Source organism: Nuphar pumila, chromosome 11 (assembly GCF_984573655.1).
Source record: "Nuphar pumila chromosome 11, dmNupPumi1.hap1.1, whole genome shotgun sequence".
In the NCBI taxonomy this organism is placed as follows: Eukaryota; Viridiplantae; Streptophyta; class Magnoliopsida; order Nymphaeales; family Nymphaeaceae; genus Nuphar; species Nuphar pumila.
In genome coordinates, this window is record NC_143259.1 from 51527002 (window position 1) to 51549691 (window position 22690).

A 22690-nucleotide genomic window follows, 5' to 3' on the forward strand; every position below is an offset into this window, starting at 1 on the left:
GTTCGAAGGCTCCATCATGGGTTCTTCTTTCGAGAATCCCATCATTTTCATTTCCTGCTCAGGTTAAGGGTTAAACCTGAGCCTCATTTTGATAAGGTATTTCATTTCCCCGGTCAGGTTAAGGGTTAAACCTGAGCTTCGTTTCTACGCAAGGTATTTCTCATCCCATCCAGGTTAAGGGCAAAACATGAATCTCACTTCTTTTTAAGTAAATTTCTTCTTTATTCTCCATTTCTCTACCATTTTCATCAGGGCTAATTTCTTCATATCCAGTCAGATCCTTCTAAATGGGCCATTTTTATAGCCCAAATTAGGTGTGTTTTTCTTTGCCACTAAGCTCGTCCTCAAGCCGGCTTAGTAGCAAAGAGGGACATCTGTAAACACCCCAAATTTTCATCATTCATTTCCGGACAACCCTCCTCGTGCAGTGCCAACCCTGTTAGGTCAGTGTAGGCGTCAAACCTCAAGTCAGTTTCAAAAAATCACCATTTTACCCACTTTTATTAAGAAAATTACCATTTTACCCCTAGGTCATCCCGGACCCCAGTCAGTCAGAGTCAACCAAGCTCATTGGTCAGTTCAGAACATTTAGAATATCAGTCATTTCAAGCTCATTTGAGCTCACAGTGAGAAGGTCATTTTCATTTCTGACCATTCCTGCAAAAATGGAATCATTTCTTCAGAAATGAGCTCATCTCTCATTCAAATCCAAGCCAATTGTCTTCAAGTCACTCATTCCCAGTCAACCATATTCCCCAGAGTCTAGCTTGAGTTCATCAGAAGTTAAAGCGCTCCAATTTTAGTTCAAAACCATTTCCAAGTGTCTAGGAACCCATTTTAGCTCATTCAGCTGAAATTGAGCTGAATCCAGTTAATTGAGCTAGTGTTCAAGCTTCAATTTTAGTTCATCTTAGTACTACCAATCTTTATCTCAGCTCAAACCCAACTCAGATTCATAATTCACTTCACTCCAGTGACCATTCTGTACCATTTCTCTAAAAATGATAGCTTTTCTTGAAAATTTAGTCGGAAAGGCCAGTTGAGTCAGTGTCTGATCCGTTTATTTGAGTTCTGAAACTCTAAAACCCAGCTCAATCCAGCTCATTTCAGTTTAATTCAGCTCAAACCCAAATTTTCAGTGTCACTCTAGCTCGGTAGGGCCTGAAAACCATTTCTCAAACCATTTTGCAAATTTTGACAATTTTATCATTTTTTGAACTGGTACAACTGCCAATCGGGGTTTAAAATCCAAAATTCTTCATTCAGGGTTTGCATTTCGCATTGCATTTCATGTCATTTCTCATCATTTCATATCATTTCTCAGTATTTCGTAATATTTCATCACATTTCATTACATTTTTGAAGTCCAGAACTCCAGTTTATAAATTTCAATACAGATTGAGTTTTAAAAGTTTTCAGAAATCAATTTCAAACCCTGGGTTTCCAAAATTGACATTTTTACCCCTAGGATCCTAAATTTGGAAATATTTTCTCGAGAAAAACAATTTGGATTTCTTTCAAAATCAAAATTTTAAATTCTACACTAGATTTGATCTATAACGGGGTATTAAACTTCAAAATCAGAGCTCATTTCAAAAACTGCCAAAAAAAGCTAAAAGTTTTCTGAGAAATTTTACAAAGTCATTTTTGCTTTTATCACAAGTGGGACCCACTCTGAGTGGTGTCACACTGAAGCTTTTGGTCTTTATTTCAACATTTTTTTTTAGAAATCGTGTGGACCCACTCCAATGTGGCGCCCACTCTGAAACCCTTTCGAAAAACCATGTGGGCCCCACTCCAAGGTGGTGCCACATGTAAAAATAAATAAAAAATAAATAAAAAAATAAAATTCCAGATTTTTCTCTCTTTTTCTTTCCCTTTTCCTTTTCCTCCTCTTTCTTTTCTTCTTTTCTTTCTTTCCCTTTTCCTTTTTCCCTGTCCTTCTTTCTTTCCTTTCTTCTTCTTCCCTTTCTTTCCTTCTTCCCTTCCCTTCCTTCCTTTCCCTACTTACTCCAGCCCATTCACGTAAACTTTTTTTCCTTCTTTTCATTAGCCTTTAAATACCTAAGTCTATTCATTTCATTAGACCCTAAGTTTTCTTTGGGTTGGAGGGAAGCACATACGTTGAATACCTATCTCTCTCTCCCTCTCTCTATTACATGGTTCTCTCTTTGCAGCCTCCATGGCTCCTTCCAAGACAACCAACCACCTCCAAGGCAGCATCAAGGCATCCCATCACAGCTCCTTACACTGCAACAAAGGGACCACACCTCTCTTCCAGCCAAGGACCTCCATTGCAGCCCACCTTGAAGCATCATCTTCAGTCGGCCTTCCATCTCCAACCTTCAACAGCACTTGCAACCCATCTATACACTACCTTCTTCCAGCGAGGTTCAAGACGGCAACCAACCCATATGTTGCAAAGTGGAATCCAAGGAAAGGCTCCCATTTTATCAATATCTGTTTGTTTTGAATGTAGGATATTCCAATAAAAGTGCTATTCGGGTGAGATGATCCACCCAATCTATGGGTAGAATCATTCATCCCAATATCCAACATCAAAATTAATCATACCCCTGTCTTTTTTCATTTTATTTTCGTTATCATGTAGTTTTTATGTTGCATTTAGAGAAGTTTTTGATTTCATGAGCATTTAATGTAGTTTTATTGATATTTAATTTAGGTTTGATTTATGCGTCAAGTTCAGTTACGACCTTATGTGGAATTTTCTGTTAAAAAAATCCAAAAAAAATGCATAATAGTCTTAGTCATTGGCCTTTGTTTTTCTGCTGAAAATTTGGTTAAATTTGGGTTTCGGAACCCTCTCAAACAAATTAAATCCCAAACTGGGATTTCATATTTCCCAAAACTTCAATTTCTGTTTTAGCAGACAAGAACCTCCGAGATCTCATAGATGGGAGTTCCGAATGCTCCTTTAAAAATCACAGTACATTTTAAGTGGAATCTACTAATTGTTTGAAAATTTTGGGACCTTTATAAGTAGATTTGACCTTTGTCAAAAAACGATTTTCCCAGACCCATGGGAAAACCTTGATTTTTCTTTGTCAGGGTATAGACAGACCCTAACGTGTTGTGTCCGCTCAACACGTAGTTCAAATGCAAAAACTTTCAACACAAAAGTTGTTTCTAACCCTTTTTCCTGTCATTTTACAAAATTTGGGGATTTTTGGGATTATCCCATTATTTTTCCCAAATTTATCGTTTCTGCCTGATAGATTTCAATATTCAGAAATTCTAGAGATCCAGGTCTCTGATAACAGTGCACCCATTTCCAAACCATAACCCGAATCTCAATGAGGTGAAAAGATCATATTTTTTTTTATTTGCCAGGGACATTTTCTTACAATTTCAGTCATTTTACCATCAGTCTGCTATTTTCCCCACATTTTCTTCTGAAACCTGTCTGTTTGCCCTAAACCCTAGAGTCGCTGGATTCCGATCCGACTTGACAGAATTGTCCAGCTCCGACCATAGGTAAAAACCAGAATGTGTAAAAGAAAAAAATCCTTGCCTAACTGTCCTCTATCACCCCATAAAAGTTGGTAAATTTTTATGGAAATTTGATATTCGAAATCATATTTAGAATCCACATTTTAGGCAAAATTCTGATTTTTTAGGATTTTTAGCTATTTTCTATATTAAGAAAATACAAAAAAAATAGATTTTCGAGCTCCATTCTGTTTTTAGGGTTAGTCTAGGTGTCCATGCAAATTTGACTCAAATCCAAGTTCATTTGCTTTGTATGTCCGTTTATTTTTTAATTTAGAGGCAAAAATCAAGTTAAATTCAATATTTTATGATATTTTTGCCATCTTAAGGTTTTTATCATGTAAATAAGCATGTTATGTCATATTAGGGTTAATTTCAATCTCATTTGTATTTAAATTTCTCATTTACAAAATTTATTTCAGAAAACCCTGGTTTCAAGGCCATAGTCTTGTTATCAAGGGTATTTTGGTCATTTTGACCTAAATTTCGAAATTCCAATTTCTAATTCCATAAATTTTCATGCATATCATCATATTTCATCATATTATGTTTGATTTATTTAATTTAATTTTCAAAACTCCAAAATTTACAAAAATTCTTTCAAAAAACCTTGATTTCAAGGTCATCAGGGGTGTTTTGGTCATTTTGATCCCAATTTCGAATTTCCAAGTTTATTTTCGAAATTTATTCATTATTTCTCATATTTATATCAAAGGGGTTATGATTCTGGGTTTATATATGAATAATATCCGATAATTTCTAATATTTTTGAATCAATTTAGATAAACCTACATTTCTGTGCTAACAAGTTTTCTAGTTTTGCAGGAACATTCAGAAGGAAGACTTAGCCATTTTATTCATTTGTTTTATTCTATTCAATGTAAAAAGCAATGTAATATTTGGAATAAGAGTTGTTTTTTCATCTTAGAATATGATTGCATTGCATATAGTTTAATTTCTGCAAATTCTGATATCGGATGCATCATTCATGCACATTTTTCCAAAATCACTATGGTTGACACGAATGGCACGTGCACAAGCTCTTATGAAGTTTATAAACTCGGTGGGATTCGTATTTATGGCCATAGTCAGAATACGAAGAAAACCAAGATTTATGATCTTCGTATTAGCCATATTCAGCCTACACTCTTAGGCTAACTTCAAAAATGCACTGCATTTCTCAAAACTCAAAAAGGTTTTCCCAATTCCTCAATGAAATTCCCTTTCAAATTCATTCATTCATTCAATTTGCATCATTTTCAAAATCGTTTCCCAATTCCATTTCAGAAAAATCTGTTTTCTCAAAAATTTCCAAGTTTTTCTCAGGTATTGATTTTCTCAGAATCCTAAGTTTTCACATGAAACTTCAAAGTATTTTCCAAGTTCAAATTATGATTTTCCAAGATTTCCACATTCTCAATTCTAAGTTTCTAATCTCAAAATCAATTTTCTCAGGTTTTCCATTTTCCTAAGAATCCATTTTCCATTTCAAAAGTTATTTTCCAATGAACTTCTTGATTTTCTCAGAATTCTCATATCCATTAGCAATCCAAGTCTCAAAATTGATTTTCCCAAAGTTCAAGTTTTTCTAAGAATTCATTTTCCAATGCAAATTTCTGATTTTCAATGAAATTCAATGATTTTCTTAGGAATCCCATTTTCAAGCACTTTTCCAACCATTTTCCAAGTACATCTCAATTTTCCAAAGCAAACATCATGTTTTTCAAACTTGCATCTTTTCAAAATTCCATAGCACTTGCCTGATTCTTTGTGCATTCTAGGAAAATAGAACATAATTTAGATAATTTAACTTAGTCAAAGCACACATTTGATCCTTGGTTCGATTACCTCTGGTAAAGGTGCCAAGAACGGTTGAACCTCATACCGACAGGTGGATCCCATTCCACGGATTTTTTCCGCAAATTTTCAAAACGGAGACGTGTAATTTTCAAAACCATTTTCAAAACTTTGGTCAAGTTTGACTCGCAAAATCGTTTCTTCTAACTCTCGCAGAGGGAGGGAGGAAAAATTTTGCGATGATAACAGGAGGCCATGATCCTTCAAATGGGGTCCTGAACCCCTCTTCCTCCCACTGTACCTCTCTCTTCCCTCTGCTTCTCATCTCTCTCCTGTTCTCTCCTACCCTCTGTCTCCCTCCTGATTTCTCGCGCGACGGTAGGACCATCGGCGTCGACGACCTCGCTAACTACGTCAGCCACCTCCTCCTCGTCGGAACATGTAGGATCTCTGAATTTTTTTTCGGGTACTACATGGGGTCGAGTATGGGTTGCAGATTGTTGAAAACTTAAAAAAAAAAGAATGATTGAAAGGGGGGGGGGGGAGGTTCGAGTTTTACTATGGAGTGAGGGTGGTCGAAAACCCCAAATCATCGATTTGAGGGTTCTGACTGTTAAAGGCACATGCAAGTCTGATTCCTATTTGAGGGTCGAAAACCCCAAATCACTGATTTGGGGGTTCCAACTGTCAAAGGTATAATGGGACCTTGGGTTTTGGTTTTTGAGGGGGGGTACCCTTCGATCTCTGCAAACCGAGTCAAACTTGGCTACTATGAAACCAGACCGAAGGAAGGTGTGTCACTGTTACCCTGTGTATTTACCCAAACCTCATTCTGAGTTGGGATCGGATCTCGGTTCCATTGGTTTTAACCCTGTATGTTTCATTAGTAGGAAGTTTTTTTTTTGTTTATCCATGATGTTAAGTGATGGATGATACGTGGATATTCATTTCAATACAACCTAATCCAGTCCATGTACTGAAATTAGTTTCTAAACCCTGTACGGTAGGTATAATAATTAATCGATCACTCATTCAGAGTATTTCTATTTGGGAATATACGTTAAACCCTCTTAACGAGTCATGACTCGTGTAACTCATTGATTAAGCTGCAACACACAGACAGTGTCTCTGCCTCATGTAGTGTTGTGAAGATCAGTAGCATATACTGCTACTGTTGTCATGCTTTGCCCTTTATGGTTGCACGTAGTTCAGTCTTGAGTATGTTTACCCACCCAAACACGTTCTTTTTTATTATTTTGTATTTCCTATACTTGCTTGTTGAACATGTGAAAACTTATTTCATGCACATGTTGGGTTGGAAATTAGTAGGCTCTAGTTTGACTATAATGTTCTTTTTTTATAATATTGCACCATTTGTTTGTGTGTATATGAAAAATGCTCAATCAAGTAACTAGAACCTGCATATGCATATTATACTAAAATAGAACCAAGAATGGATTGAATGAACTACAAATAGTGTCGTGAGGGAAATTTCCAGAATCTGAGATGTATAAAATCTTATCAATGTTAATATGTTTGGTTTTGTGTTGTTCCCTGCGAAATGAGTTTTAAAGAGATGTCATTAAAACATGTTAGTGTGACATGCCTTCATGCAAGTGTAAATTCAATAGTTAACTTGTGAGTTTTGTTTTAAGCGTACGGCATAGAAATCAGTTTTTTTGCTGCATATGGTCAAAGAGATCATGAACTTTCTGTTAAGTTCATGTAAAAAAAATAAATATAAAATGGGTCATAGGTTTAATAACTGAAACTATAATTCTGTAAGGAGACCCTTGATGCAAAAAGGTTGCTCCCACATAATCAAATTTCAAAGGAAGGCCTGTATGTATGATATTCATATATAGTGAGGTCTAAGATGGAAGAAACATAATTATATGCTTGATGAAATAGAATTCAGAATAAAGCTTAATCTTAAATGTTATGTGCCCAACTGGTTTAAAGGTATCAGAGCACTCCGAGTGACATTATGCAATCAATATAATATGAAAAAATGTGATGTATATACCTTGGTAAAATGACTAAGGTTGGGGACCTACTACTATGGTAGTAGGAGGTAGTTGGGGAAATACCCCTCTACTTCAAAAAAAAAAAGATCAACCACTCAGTGTTTGGGCTTACCTTGGAGAGGGTAGGTAGTAAAAAACTTTGGGAAGATGTGTTTAACAATTTCGAGCTAAAGTGACTCGTTGGTCCCCAGTCCTCGAAGTTGGGGGGCACCCGGACTACCAATGTGTCCTAAATGGTAGCTCTTTATTCTTCTGTAGAAGTTAGGGATGCATCCTATTTTGGTTTTGGCCTTTGGGAGGTTCTCTCAGTCACTGACCGCTCCCTTAGGATTTATAGTTTCGGTTAGAACGTTCAGGTTAATAAAACATCCATGAATAATAAACCCCTAAATGTTTTCTTCCGTTACGAGTGATTTGGCCCGCGTGTACCCGTGGGATAATTAAAGATAAACATTTAATTAGAACATTTTAGGTATCACACTGAGTAAATTACTAGATTTATAGCTTCACAACTCTTTCAGAATATAGTTTTGTACTTTTAGCATACTTTAAAAATTGTAAGATGTGAGATATTTGAATCATGTTGATGTGTAGCTAAAACGTTATCCATGCTAATGTTGTGGTTGTTAGTTAAATGATATATATGTTATTGTTGTTGTATAGTTTCTTTAGTTGATCATGTATATGTTGAAGATCACACACGACACCCACTTCACATACTTGACACATGATGTACCTCCAAGAAAAATTACACAAATTCTTACTTAGATAGTTATAGTCTAATTCCTATGAATTTATCATTTTTCAGGTGAAGAATATAGTTTATGAGCGACTGTGGGATGAGGCTTCGATCGAGACTTTGGATTACTGTTCCCGCGATAGCTTGAGTTCATTTTTAGAACATGTCATTAAAACTTTGATGCTATTATTTATTGATAATGAAATGAAATAAATTTGTTGGCTTGCTCTCCACTGTAATGTTTCAGAATGTTTAACCTTATAGTATTACTTGTTTTCGCTGTTATAAAAAAAAACTCCTTAAAAATATGGGTTAAATTTCGAGGCGTTACAACCCAAGTGCCCATGCAACCCTATGGGATTTCTATCATCCTGCATGCATTTCACAAATATTGTATCTCAAAGCATAACATACATTCTCATAAGCAATGAATCATGTCAACATGCTATTCAATAATTTATTCATGTAGTATCACATAATTTGAATAATTAAAAATAACCATGCATTATTATCACAAATATGAATCAATCTGAGAAACACACTTCTAGCATCACTGTCAAATTATCTAGGTCTCATGGCTAGAATAGCCCAAAACTACACAACTAAACCATGTTGCCAAAATACAATGCAATAAACATGTTCATATTCATCTTTTCATATGCTTTGCAAATACAATCATGCTCATGCGTAATTTATCATGGAAATAAATGCATTTAAGCTGTCATAAATGAATTTACTCATAAATTTCAAACACAGTGTAAGAGTCTTTTTCTCAAAAATATAACTTACAAATTGTAATCAAACTCACTTTTATCTCTATCATAAATATTTATATCATATCTGATATAACTCAAAACTGAATTTGTGAAAAGTTTAAAGAGAACATTAAAATATAATTAAAACCATAAACCTGACTTTCTCGATAAGAGCTCTCATAAACCCTCACCAAACAAATTGACATGACTCTAATTAATGTCTTGATTTTACTGTACTCAAATCATATCTGGCCTAATTAAAAATATCTATGATAACAAATTGAATCAAAGGATCCACTACAACTAACCCATAACAAAAAAACACATAAGTCGATTTTCCCTATCCAAGCCCCCATAAGGCTAAATCGAAAAAGGCTTATATATTTTTAATTATGTTTAGTTGTAGCCATGCTTAATAAATATAAATATGCATAACTTAATTCAGTTCATCTTGTACATAACTTAGAAAGATCATATCTCAACAATATATGCATTTAGAAGAATCAAAATTCAAAAAAGAGCTCAAAACCCTAAATTGATTTATAAGAAATTGGTGTTTTGATTCTCTCAAGCACAAACTATTAAATCTTCATTAAGTCAAGCATGAATTCAGATATTGAATAGGTTAAACATGTTGAACATAATCATATAAATAAAAGTACTCTCCTTTGGAATCAAACAAAACAATTAATTTATAAGATTATCAAGATTTGATAATATTTTTCAATTACAACTTGCATAAATTTTAATTCAGTTCTATCTCAATTATTAGCCCTTTATATATGCATCAATAAGGTTTTTTAACACTGATAATATATAGAATACAACAGAAAATAATAAAATAATCATATTCAAACATGGTACTATCTAATTCCAAACACAAGTCATCAAGGAAGTTAAGATCCTTGATAACCCAGTTTTATAAAATTTGCCAAAAATAACAGAACGTATATAAAATCACTATATTTTTACTATGGTTACTTGTACCTGTCCAAAATACAACCCAACAAACTGATCTAAAAAATAATGAGCATAGAAATAATTAAAAATCTTTTTTCAAAACCCTATTTTGATAGAGTTTCAATCTAGAATCTATAAACTTCAAGATTTTCATCAGATTAATGTTTTTTTTTAAATTTATATAGAATGTTTTTGACAAAACTCTTTTTACAAAGTTTCTTATTATATGTTAAACTTCACCCAAAATGTTTATAAAATATTCTGAGTGGTTTTGCTTGGTCATTTTTACCATTCGTTAGAAATAGGTCAAAATAGTCTTGTAACCAGAGCCATAAACTGGAACTCTGTTAAAATAGGTGTTTCTTCCTCAATACGATTCCAAATCTGGACAAACAAGATTCTAAAATCAAGATCAAGATGCATAGATTAATTGACTATTTTTTTAAAAAAAAAATTGAACTAATATTCAAAGAGATATCAATTTATTTCCAAAACGAGTCAGGAATATCTTATCAAACATCTCAAACTTAGGTTTCTCATAAAATGTTTTTGTTAAAAATCTTCTTGAGACCACAAATCTTTTGAAATCTCAATATTTTAGATTTAATGAGATACAATATGAGCAAACTTATGAATATCATCAACAATAATCAAGTTATGACTAAATCTAACCCAAATCAACAAAGAAACTTATTTAGGCATGTTTTTCAAAATCATTTTTATAAAAAAACTCATTATTTTTCTTTGGTCAATCCAAACAACACTTTCTTCATAAAGGAAAATGTGTATAACGGGTCTAGACATGTAAATATACTTCTAAAAATAAATACAATTCATATATGTATGCCTGATGTACATAAAAGCCATCTACTATATAAATCTTACCAGAAAAATTGATATATCTTTAAGACAAAAAAAATCGAGTAGTTTGATCTCTACACCACCACAACCACCAAAGTTTGTGCAAGTTTAATGGCTGCACACACTACTCTAGACCTTTTAGATGTTTTTAGGAGAAGAGAAAGAAGAAAAACAAAAGAAAAAAGAAGAGAGAGAGAGAGATTTCTAGAAAAAAAATGAGAAGGGTGTGTGAGACGGGGTATAAATAGCCGTATCCACAAATCCCTAACCTATTTGATATAGGACTCTCCCCTTTAAAATTGTGTGAAGGCGGAGAGGAGTCCTTTCTAGAAAAATTATTATCTTCTCGACTCCATCCTCTCTAGATATTTGATTATTCTTAAATTTTATTTAATTAAGATTATTAGGTTTGACTATTCAACAACTAACCCTTAACAATTCTAACTAATATTATCTCTTCAAGAGGTGTGGGACACCCCACCCTCTTTGAAATCTTAAGTAGTGATTTAATTAAAAAATTTAATTAAAAACTTAATTAAAAATCTTAATTATCACTTTTATTATTTATCTAAATTAAAACTAGATAATATTTTAATTCATATGGACTCCTAGATCCAAATGGGGGTCCACATAGGATGTCCCCTATGAAGGTCCAATCCATAACCATTGGGTCTAATTAATATTAAAAACTAGATCCAATTCAAATAACTCTCCCGATCCATATTGGATCCAAATGTCAATTTTAGATCTAGAACCAAAGTCTAACCACTCTACTCGCTTAGTATTCATACTTTGACTTTTTTAATTATTCTTGAAATATTCTTTATAACTTGAAACGAAAGTTCATTATTAATTGAAACCAAGAAAATTAAGAAAATCAAGAATTCATAATTATTGTCACAAATTCACCAATAATTCATAATTTATTCATTTTAATTAAAAAAAAAATCTCAGGTTTTACATGAAAGCTAACCGAGGATCGCTAGGGTATATTAAGATCAATTAAAAGATCTACTTTTATATATGTTCTTATCCTTAAGGCCAAGCATCAATGAGTTTTTGAAAGGATACCCGCCAATTCTTATGGTAGATGACACTTTCTTAAAAGAAAGATACATGGGTATATTGTTCTTGGCCTATAGTATTGATCTTTGTAGTGAGATATTTTTTGTAGCATTTATATTTATTGATAAGGAGTCCAATGATTCATGGGCATGATTTTTAGAGCGTCTAAAACAAAAATTTATACACTTCGACAAGTTTAGAGAGAGAGGGGTATTGACAATTATCTTAGATAAGCATCTAAGTTTAAAGTATGTTGTCTCCCATACATAGCCTACATGTTATATTGGATTTTGAATGAAGCATTTGATGGAAAACTTTTCGAAGAAATTTGGTTCACCACTCAATGCACTTTGGTGAAGTGCAGCTCGAGCAACCATGAATGAACAATGCAATTATTTTCTTAACAAAATTATGGAACAAATCATAGATGCATACAATTATGTTGTCACTAACATGCATCCAAAACATTAGGCTAACTGCCACTTTTTAGCAAAAAGATATGATTGCATAACATCTAATATTGTAGAAAGCTTTAATTAGTGGATTCTTGTCATACATGGTTGCTTAACATCTAATATATTTTTGTTACGTTTACACGTTCTTTTGTTTGTTTTTTATTACTTTTACATGTTCTTTTGTTTGTTCCTTTGTTATCATGTTGGATTTATTATGTAGCATCTACTAAGATTAGTAAAAGAACTTCAAGTGGCTCATAATAAAGACAAGGAAAGAGACAACTTACCGAAAACCCTTTACCTTACCTCGTATTTCTTTGTGAGTAAAAATATAACCTTGTTTTACTATTGATTAATAAAAAATAACTGATAAACCTTGTATGTTCACAATAAATAATCGCAACTAAAAGGCAGTGAGGTGGGGCAGCTGACTGTTTAGAGAGCAAGGACTTGCTGTATCATTTTCTTGATACTAATAAGGTATATTTTTATACAACTCTGCATACTTACAAATAAATTTTCACATGCACAATGATGTTATACTAGATTTATGTTGCAACTCTTAATTCCTTTCAACTGGAGCAACAAATCTTTGGAAAATGGACATGAAGAAAAAGGATATCAAACTGTATAATTCTACATTGAATACATATTTAGCAAATAAAAAGGTTTAAACAAATAGTACAATAACATAACTTACTCAATAATAGATAGTACGATAACAATTTTTGTGTATGTTTGTTATCTCTTTTTCGTGTATATATGATGCATGTGATTTTTTCAGCACAATTTGTGTTTGACTGTTACAAATATTGACCAACGCAGATCATGGAGGGTATTTCTTAACAAAAGAACATGTAATTACTTTGCATTTGTTTGTTAACTCATTTCATACATGTACATGTTTTTCACTTGAGATTTTCTCATTTTACAAATATGATTATGGTATATTTGTAATACAATATATCTCATACTTGGGCAGAAATTGGAGATTTAACTTCATGCAGGTATGCATTTATGTGTCAATTGTTCACTACTTTGAGATATTCACTATAGTTGGTTGCTTGCTAATAATGGGTTATTTGCAGCAAGATGTCACAGATATAAGGAATCACATGATCAAGTTCTACAAGCACATGAAGGATATGACTTTTAAGGGTACAAAAGATAATGAAAAGGCAGAGACATTAGTTAGAGAGGTGTTAGAAGAGTCTGTCCAGCTAGTCGAATTGTGGATAATTATGCGCCAATTACACACACATGTAATTAATGATGTTTTTTTTCTTTAGACAATGTCTATGTTATGTAATTGTGTTTAGATTCAAAAGATAAGATTGGGCATGATTGCAATGTCTATGTTCTGTAAAGTCTTAATGTTGCATCTTTGTCAGTTGATTGGATCAACATGTTAGTTCATATTGATGAGGTTTTCGGGTTTTAGAACACTTATTTCAATAAGAAATAAATTATTTTCTGATAAAGTTATCTAATTTCATGCAAACCAACTATATTTAGTTATGTGTTAATCATATTAACTCGTCTATACATGGAGAAATAGTTTTGCAAGATAGTCAATTTTTTTGCGAATTAGTATGATTTTCATAAATATGTTTATGCGATTTCGGAACATATATGCAACATGGTCAGATTTTTTGTGAATCAGCAAGATTTTTATAAATATGTTCATGCAATTTTGAAATGTACATGCGAAATAGCTAAATTTTTGTGAAATAGTAGCATTTTTGTAATTATATACATGTGATTTCTGAAGATATATGTGAAGTATGGTATATGTGATTGTTGTTGTTTCAGTTTAAGGGGAGTTTTGCATATAATTTATGTGAATTTGTGAAGTATATGCAAATGAGTAAGATATTTTGTGATATTAGTTGTTTCAGCGATTATGCAAAACTGTATGATTTTTTGTGAAAAATCAAATTTTTATGAATTAGTAGGATTTTCGCAAATATATTTATGTGAATTCATAAAGTATATGCAAATGAGTTCGATATTTTGCGATATTAGTTGTTTCAGTAGTTATGCAAAACTGTATGTTTTTTTGCGAAACAGTTGGATTTTTGCAAATCATTAGGATTTTTACAAATATGTTTATGCAAATTCATGAAGTATATGCAAATGAGTTGCATATTTTGCGATATTAGTTGTTTTAGCAGTCATGCAAAACTATAAGATTTTCTGCAAAATAGTCAGATTTTTGTGAATTAGAAGGATTTTTGCAAATAATTATATGCAAATTCATAAAGTATATGCAAATGAGTTGGATATTTTGAGATATTAGTTGTTCCAGCGGCTATGCAAAATTATAGGTTTTTTTGCGAAACTGCCAGATTTTTATGAATATGTTTATGTGAATTCATGATATATATGTGAAAAAGTATGATATATGTAATTTTAGTCATTTCAATTTAAGTGGAGTTTCACAAATAACAACCCAAATAACATATAAATCAAATAATTTAAACATGTAAATGGCATATAAATATATAAACAATGACATTATATACAAATCATTCAACAACAATTTCAGTTTTGGTGCAATCTATTGTTAAACTTAACATATAAACATTGAAATGAAACATATACAAATCAATTACATTCAGATGACATTATATAAAAATTAATTCATAGAAACATATCCAAACTTATTGATGCAAAGCATCCTAAAGATCCGAGCTTTGAAGATGAATTGGATCCAAATTCAATTCCTAAGATTCGATCCAGGATGCGATCCATGGCAGATCCAATCGAGCAGGACCATCTGGGTCCAATTGGATCTCCGCGTACTCAGATCTATTTTTAATATCATGCTGCAATATCTGAGATACTTTTGTATCTTTCTCAGAGATTGTAATTTTATGTTTTGATTCCATTTTGTCATGTTATGAAATCACATTAAATTTATTTTTATTTTTATTTTTATTTTTATTTTTATTTTTTAGGTGTCGGATTCTACAGATTCGGATAGTTCTAGTGCCCTGTAGGATTGTTTTGCAGCACTAGAGGGTGTATAAGGTATTCAGGGTAGTTTTTTTTTTTCAATTTAGAAACCCAATATTGTGATGGGTTTTCAAAGCAAAAGCATCATTTGGATCTTATCCAAGATCCAATTCAACCCCAAGCCATAGTTGGTGCCACTTTGGGTTGGGCATCAATAACCCTCATTTGAATCTAGTTTGACCATAGAAGGTCAAAAGGGTTGTTGGAGGGTAATGATGCCCAGTTTTAAAAAGAGCCCATGCATTGGGCAAGTGGGCGGCAACTTGGAGAAGCCCACCCACCTTTGTGAGTGATTGAAGCTGGGAGGTGGCATCATCACTTCACCATTTAAGAGCTTAATACTTTCATGGTGGTCGACCATAAGGGCTGGTGGTTGTTGTTTTGAGAAAAAAAAAAGAAAATCTGAAAATGAAGTGGAAAAGAAATGTTTGAAGGTTGAAGACAATCATGATATTTTAGCCGTATCTCCCTAGATACTGGTCTAAATTGTATGATCTTTAACTCGTTGGAAAGCTAAGATTCTGATCTACAAGTTTGGTTACTACCACTTGGCTTGATTCAGCTCGGTTAAGCCGATAAAGTCCATGACAAGTTGCCTACTGATGGCATCAAGGAAATTTGTGGGTGATGGGTTGTGAGGGATCCTAGTAAGTGTGAGAAGAAAATGAAGAAGGTGAGTGTGTGAGTGAGAAGGACCTTTGGTGAGTGTGTTTTGGTGAAGAAGGAATGAGCTTGAACTGGTGAGGAGGACCACGATCACTGCAGCTGGAAGAGTTGGCGCATTCGAACCATCCTACCTCATCCCCATTGACATCCACAAGCTTTGTTTGCCTCTTCAAACCCTTGTTCTTATATTTTGAACTGTTTACTTTTGATTTTCTCAGCATACAAGCAGTTGGCTTATGTTTATGAATGAAAGTTTGAGTTTTAAATTCATATGTTGTTTGAAAGTAGATTCCAACAATTTGCAAAACTCATGATTGCTTACTCTTCTATTTTTTGTCAAAAAATCAAATTCTTAGTTCTAGAGTTGTCAGAGACAACCTCAAATAATTGACCGTATCTACTAAGATACTGGTCCAATTCTGGTGTTCTTGGGCTTCCTAAAAAGCTAAGACACAAACCTACAACATTTCTATTGAGGTTGCTATATGATTCAGCCGAAAGGGTTTAAAAATTTCTCTGTCAAGCAGTCAGTCAGACAGAATCTGTTAGACCTGTCTCGTCGAGAACACTGTGAACAATGTTCTGTATTTTGTACATTTCTCACAATCCCCTTCATGAAAATTTGATCTGTTTGATTTTGTAGAAAGCTAAGACAAAGATCTAAATTTTTTATATTTTTTATTTTAATTGATTCAGCCTAAAAGTAGTCTGAAAAAAATCTATTTTTCTGTACTTGTGTTTGGTCTGAATATAATATTCACTGATATAGCATTCTGTGTATGGCTTCTTAAGTTTTGAATATCTGAATATGTATGGTGTAAAATCGAAATCTGAAAGTTTGTCTGGTTAGCTAACATTCATCCACACAATAGTAAAGTTCAAGGTTTCTTATGAAACCCTCATCTGCATGACTGCATCACAGTTGAGTCACACGGTCAACTAGAACCCATTTATCAGGTTAGGCTAGTTAATAATTAGATCATCAGAGATCTTTAAAATTCAGTAGAGGTGCATAAAATTGCTCAAAAATTTTGAGTCATAGCTTTCTGAAAAGTTCTGAATCAGACCTTCATTTCATCTGTTGGAAATTTTCACAAACTTCGTTGTTTGAGGAGTCAAAACCCTCTTCGAACAGGTTGTCCACCAAACCTGGAGAGCTTGTCAGAGATTTGACTATCAGTCCTGGTTTCGAGTCCGTGGAGTGGACATTTCTGATTTGAATATAGTGATTTTAGATTTGTTAGAAAGGTGTGCAAGTCGTGCACAACTTTTCTTTAGACTGCCTCTGTCAAAACAGAGCGCACGGGTCCCGAAAAACCTATTTCCTATAGTCCTATTCGAACTCATCTTAGTGAAAAAGCTTTTGCGCGTATTGAGATCCATTTGGATCTTGGATCATAGATCGGTGTGTACCGATACCACATCATTTTGGTATCAAAACGAGGTTTGCCAGATTTCTCAATCCGACATGATCCCCGTTGTAGTGGGAAGGTTATTTTTTTTTTTTAAGATCCATTGGCCATGTCTGGGCGAATCAGATATAGGAGTCAAAGCGAGTATATCCTTAAAAAGGACATTCGTGACCTTAGGGATGAAACTCAAATCTTGTAGCATCAAATCAATGATCTTCATCATAAAATAAAAGATTTTACCAAAGAGCGGGAGAAGTCATTCTAGCGAAGTCAATGCGTTTCTCGAAGAATGCATAAAACACTTTTTTATGACACTGATCATGAGTTTGAGTTAGAACAGGATAAGAAAATGAGATTTTTGCAAAGTCAATTGCTCGCTGAAAAAACCCAGATGGCAAGGATAAAATCTAGACTTTGTGAACTAGAGTTAGAGAAAGACCGCCATCACAAACCTAATCTGCTCCAATCTTGGAGGTCTGATTCCATTCATGGGTCTGACCCACATCAATATTCATCTTCGTGTAGACAGAAGGATCCGCCGAGAAGATCCAATTGAGAGTCTCATATTCCAAATCTGACATGTAATTATGTAAATTTTTCACGTAGAGAATTGAGGCAGGGCCCTCGTACGCCCATCTCATCTTTTAGTCCCCGACCCAACCCCACTTCATTCAAGAATATTAATGCTGGAGTCAGGTTAGAGGAAACCTCGTATGTGAGTTGCAAGGATGAAGAAGATTTTGCTTCTTATGACTTAGAATCTTCGAAAATTCAGAAGATCATAGGCAATAATTTTGAAATTGATTCGGATCACGAGAACTAGTCCCAGTATGATGAAATCAGTCACACTCATATAATTTCCATAAAGGATTCTCTTGAGGAGCCTTTCATGAAATTGTAGGTGACCCGATATTCGATGAGGAGAATGAAGATGAACCTATCCTCGATATAGCATTCAATGCGTTGTTCGATGAAATTGATGAAATCAAGAAGGAACCCTCACTTGAAATTGAGGATGTTCTTATGCATGAATTTATTACTGAACCAGTGTTAGAAACGATATATGAAGAGATGCTCCACATCTCATCATTTTGGGAAATAAAACCTCTAGAAGACCAATCCTATGTCAATCTTGACGATCCGATCTACGAGAAATTTTATGAGCCTATAGAAGATACGATTTTGCCTCAAGATACGTTTGACATGATTGTCAACATTGATCCGTCAAGTCTCATTAGTGAATTCATCTTCAATAAAAAAGTCAAAATTGAAAAGCCCTATCATAGTATTGAAAATTTGATCGAGATGTGTGATAAGGAGCTTTTAGGAATTGAAAATATAGAAGCTCAAAATGAAATGTCTTTTGTTGACTTGTTCGAAAGTTTTGAGACAAATACATTGGAAATGACAAACATGAAAACTCTAATTTTTTTTGTGACCATCAGGATTTTGTTGATAATCGTACTTCTGTATCTTTGATAAATTCAGATAGTAATTTTGCTCTATTATTATATTGCGTTGCTTATTTTTAAAACAAATTGTCTTCTGATTGCAAAACTTTGTGTGCGAAGTTTGATATTGTGATTAGCATGATACATAGACAATTTTTATTTGTGACTGGTCTGAATTTTGTTGCAATCGTTAGAGCTTTGATACATGGTCAAATAATTAAATATCAAGTCTTGAAAAATTTTGTGTTTCAATCTAATTCGTCTGAATTATATTGTGCAAGGAAAGTTAATTTGCATGTTTTTAGTCAAACCATAAATATTTGTGAGAATTCATGTGAATATTTGAGTAAAAACCCAAGTATGTTTGCCTTGCATGATAAAAATGTTAATGTGTTAATATCTGATAGCAATTTATAATATTTGTCGAGCATGCATAATGGTTTAAGTATATATCTGATGTTGTCTACATTGCATAGTATATTTATTTTTCCTGTGGACAAACTTTGCGTTGATTTTATTTTGAATCTTTGCAAGAATTATGAAGCTTCACATGAGAAGAACAAGGCTCCAAGGATGAAGCCTTTTGACCCAGGGGGGAATGATGCAAAGCATCCTAAAGATTTGAGCTTTGAAGAAGAATTAGATCCAAATCCAATTCCCAAGATCCAGTCCAGGATGTGATCCATGGCAGATCCAATCAAGCAGAGCCATCTAGGTCCAATTGGATCTCTGCATACCCAGATCCATTTTTAATATCGTGTTGTAATATCTGAGATACTTTTATATCTTTCTTAGAGATTGTAAATTTGTGTTTCTATTCCATTTTGTCATGTTACGAAATCACATTAAATTTATTTTTATTTTTTTATTTTTTTATTTTTTAGGTGCTAGATTCTACGGATCCAGATAGTTTTAGTGCTCTGTAGGATTGTTTTGTGGTACTAGAGGGTGTATGGGGTATTCAGGGTAGTTTTCTTTTTCTTTTTCCAATTTAGAAACCCAATATCATGATGGGTTTTTAAAGCAAAAGCATCATTTGGATCTTGGATCTTATCCAAGATCCAATTCAACCCCAAGCCATAGTTGGTGCCACTTTAGGTTGGACATCAATAACCCACATTTGAATCTAGTTTGATCATAGAAGGTCAAAAGGGCTGTTGGAGGATAATGATGCCCATTTTTAAAAAGAGCCCATGCATTGGGCAAGTGGGCGACAAATTGGAGAAGCCCACCCACCTTTGTGAGTGATTGAAGCTGGGAGGTGACATCATCATTTCACCATTTGAGAGCTTAAGACCCTCATGGTGGTCGACCATGAGGGCTGGTGGTTGTTGTTTTGAGAAAAAAAAAGAAAATCCGAAAATGATGTGGAGAAGAAATGTTTGAAGGTTGAAGACAATGCTAGTATTTTGGTTGTATCTCCCTAGATACTGGTCTAAATTGTATGATCTTTAACTTGTTGGAAAGCTAAGATTCTGATCTACAAGTTTGGTTATTACCACTTGGCTTGATTCATCTCAGTTAAGCCAATAAAGTCCATGACAAGTTGCCTACTGATGGCATCAAGGAAGTTTGCGGGTGATGGGTTATGAGGGATCCTAGTGAGTGTGAGAAGAAAATGAAGAAGGTGAGTGTGTGAGTGAGAAGGACCTTTGGTGAGTGTGTTTTGGTGAAGAAAGAATGAGCTTCAACTGGTGAGGAGGACCATGGTCACTGCAGCTGGAGGAGTAGCTGGAGGAGTTGGCGCATTCAAACCATCCTACCTCGTCTCCATTGACATCCACAAGCTTTGTTTGCCTCTTCAAACCCTTGTTCTTATATTTCGAACTTGTTACTTTTGATTTTCTCAACATGCAAGCCCTTGGCTTATGTTTATGAATAAAAGTTTGAGTTTTAAGTTCATATGTTGTTTGAAAGTAGATTCCAACAATCTGCAAAACTCGTGATTGCTTACTCTTCTATTTTTTGTCAAAAAATCAGATTCTCGGTTCTAGAGTTGTCAGAGACAACCTTAAAGAATTGATCGTATCTACTAAGATACTGGTCCAATTCTGGTGTTCTTGGGCTTTCAGAAAAGCTAAGACACAAATCTACAACATTGCTATTGAGGTTGCTGTCTGATTCAGCCGAAAGGGTCTAAAAAATTCTCTGTCAAGCAGTCAGTCAAACAGAATCTGTTAGACCTTGTCTCGTCGAGAGCACTGTGAATAATATTCTGTATTTTGAGGATTTCTCACGATCCCCTTCATAAAAATCTGATCTGTTTGATTCTGTAGAAAGCTAAGACAAAGATCTAAATTTTTCATGTTTTCTATTTTAATTGATTCAGCCTAAAAGTAGTCCAAAAAAAATCTATCTTTCTATACTTGTCTTATGTCTGAATATAATATTCACTGGTATAGCATTCTGTGTATGACTTCTTAATTTTTGAATATCTAAATATGTATGGTGTAAAATCGAAATCTGAAAGTTTGTCTGGTTAGCTAACATCTATCCACATAATAGTGAAGTTTGGGGTTTCTTATAAAACCCTCATCTGCATGCCCACATACGAGGTGAGTCACGCGGCCAACTAGAACCCATTTATCAGGTTAGGCTAGTTAATAAATAGATCGTTAGGGATCTTTAAAATTCAGTAGAGGCGCGTAGGATTGCTCAAAAATTTTGAACCATAGCTTTCTGAAAAGGTTTGAATCAGACCTTTAGTTCATCTGTTTGGAATTTTTGCAAACTCGATCTTCTGTGGAGTCAAAACCCTCTTCGAACATGCTGTTTACCAAACCTGGAGAGCCTGTCATAGATTTGACTATTAGTCTCAATTTTGAGTCCATGGAGTGGACATTTCTGATCTGAATCTAGTGATTTCAGATTCGTTGGAAAGGTGGGTGAGTCGCATACAACTTTCCTTTGTATCACCTCTGTCAAAACAGAGCGCACGGGTCCTGAAAACCTTATTTCCTAGTGTCCTATTCAGACTCATCTTAGTAAAAAAGCTTCTGTTTGGATCTTGGATCTTGGATCTTGGATCTTGTATTGAGATCTGTTTGGATCTTGGATCGATGCATACCGATACCACATCACTTATACTCAATGATCTCATTCAAATGATGTTACATACAAATCAATGAGTTACAATGAGCTTTGAATACATAAAAAAAAATTTAAAAAAATCAAATGAATTTCTATAGTTGAGATGTGATTGGCGCAATTGTAGCTCCTCGATGTCCTTATTTGCATTCTCCAAAAGGGCAACTTGAGTATGTATCATATCCTCTTAAGTACGTAACATATTTTTTAGTATGTAGATTTTTTCAAGTGCAAGAGCCAACTCTCCTTTTAATCCACTTATGGTCTTTTTGTGCTTCTCTCCAACTTTCTCCTCTCCCTGAAAGACGCTCTTTGCCATTGAAGAACATGCAACTTGTTGGGCGGTCATAGCTTGCACTTTCTCCTCCACATGGGGAGCAACATCAGACTCCTGATCAGTGTTCGCATCTGATCCAACCACATGACCCACATTTACATCAACTTATTAAGGAGAGCCCACATTTACCTCAGTCCCTTGGGCAGGTACCTCCTTCGCCCTCTCACCAATGCTCTGCAGGTTGCTTCATTTATCTAGGCATTGAGGTTAGCAATAACATCAGTGAACACCAATGGGTCACCCTCTCCCTCCTTAGATACTTCTGAGATGGGAGATAATAATGTGCCTACAAACTGCTAAACTTTTTATGCACATGTTACCTTAGATATGGGTCACTTTGAAATTTGTAGTTGTTCTTTGTACGACAATTCATGGTTTTTTTTTTCAGCTCATTATTTGAGTGCAACTATACGTGATTATCAAGGGTGCATTTTTTTATAAAAAACGTTGGACACTCATAGTTTTGGCTTTGGATGTGGCTCCCTCTCTATCCACTAAGTTGTGCTTTCAAATTATCATAATGACCCAGTTTGTAGTTCTTTGTTGGCTT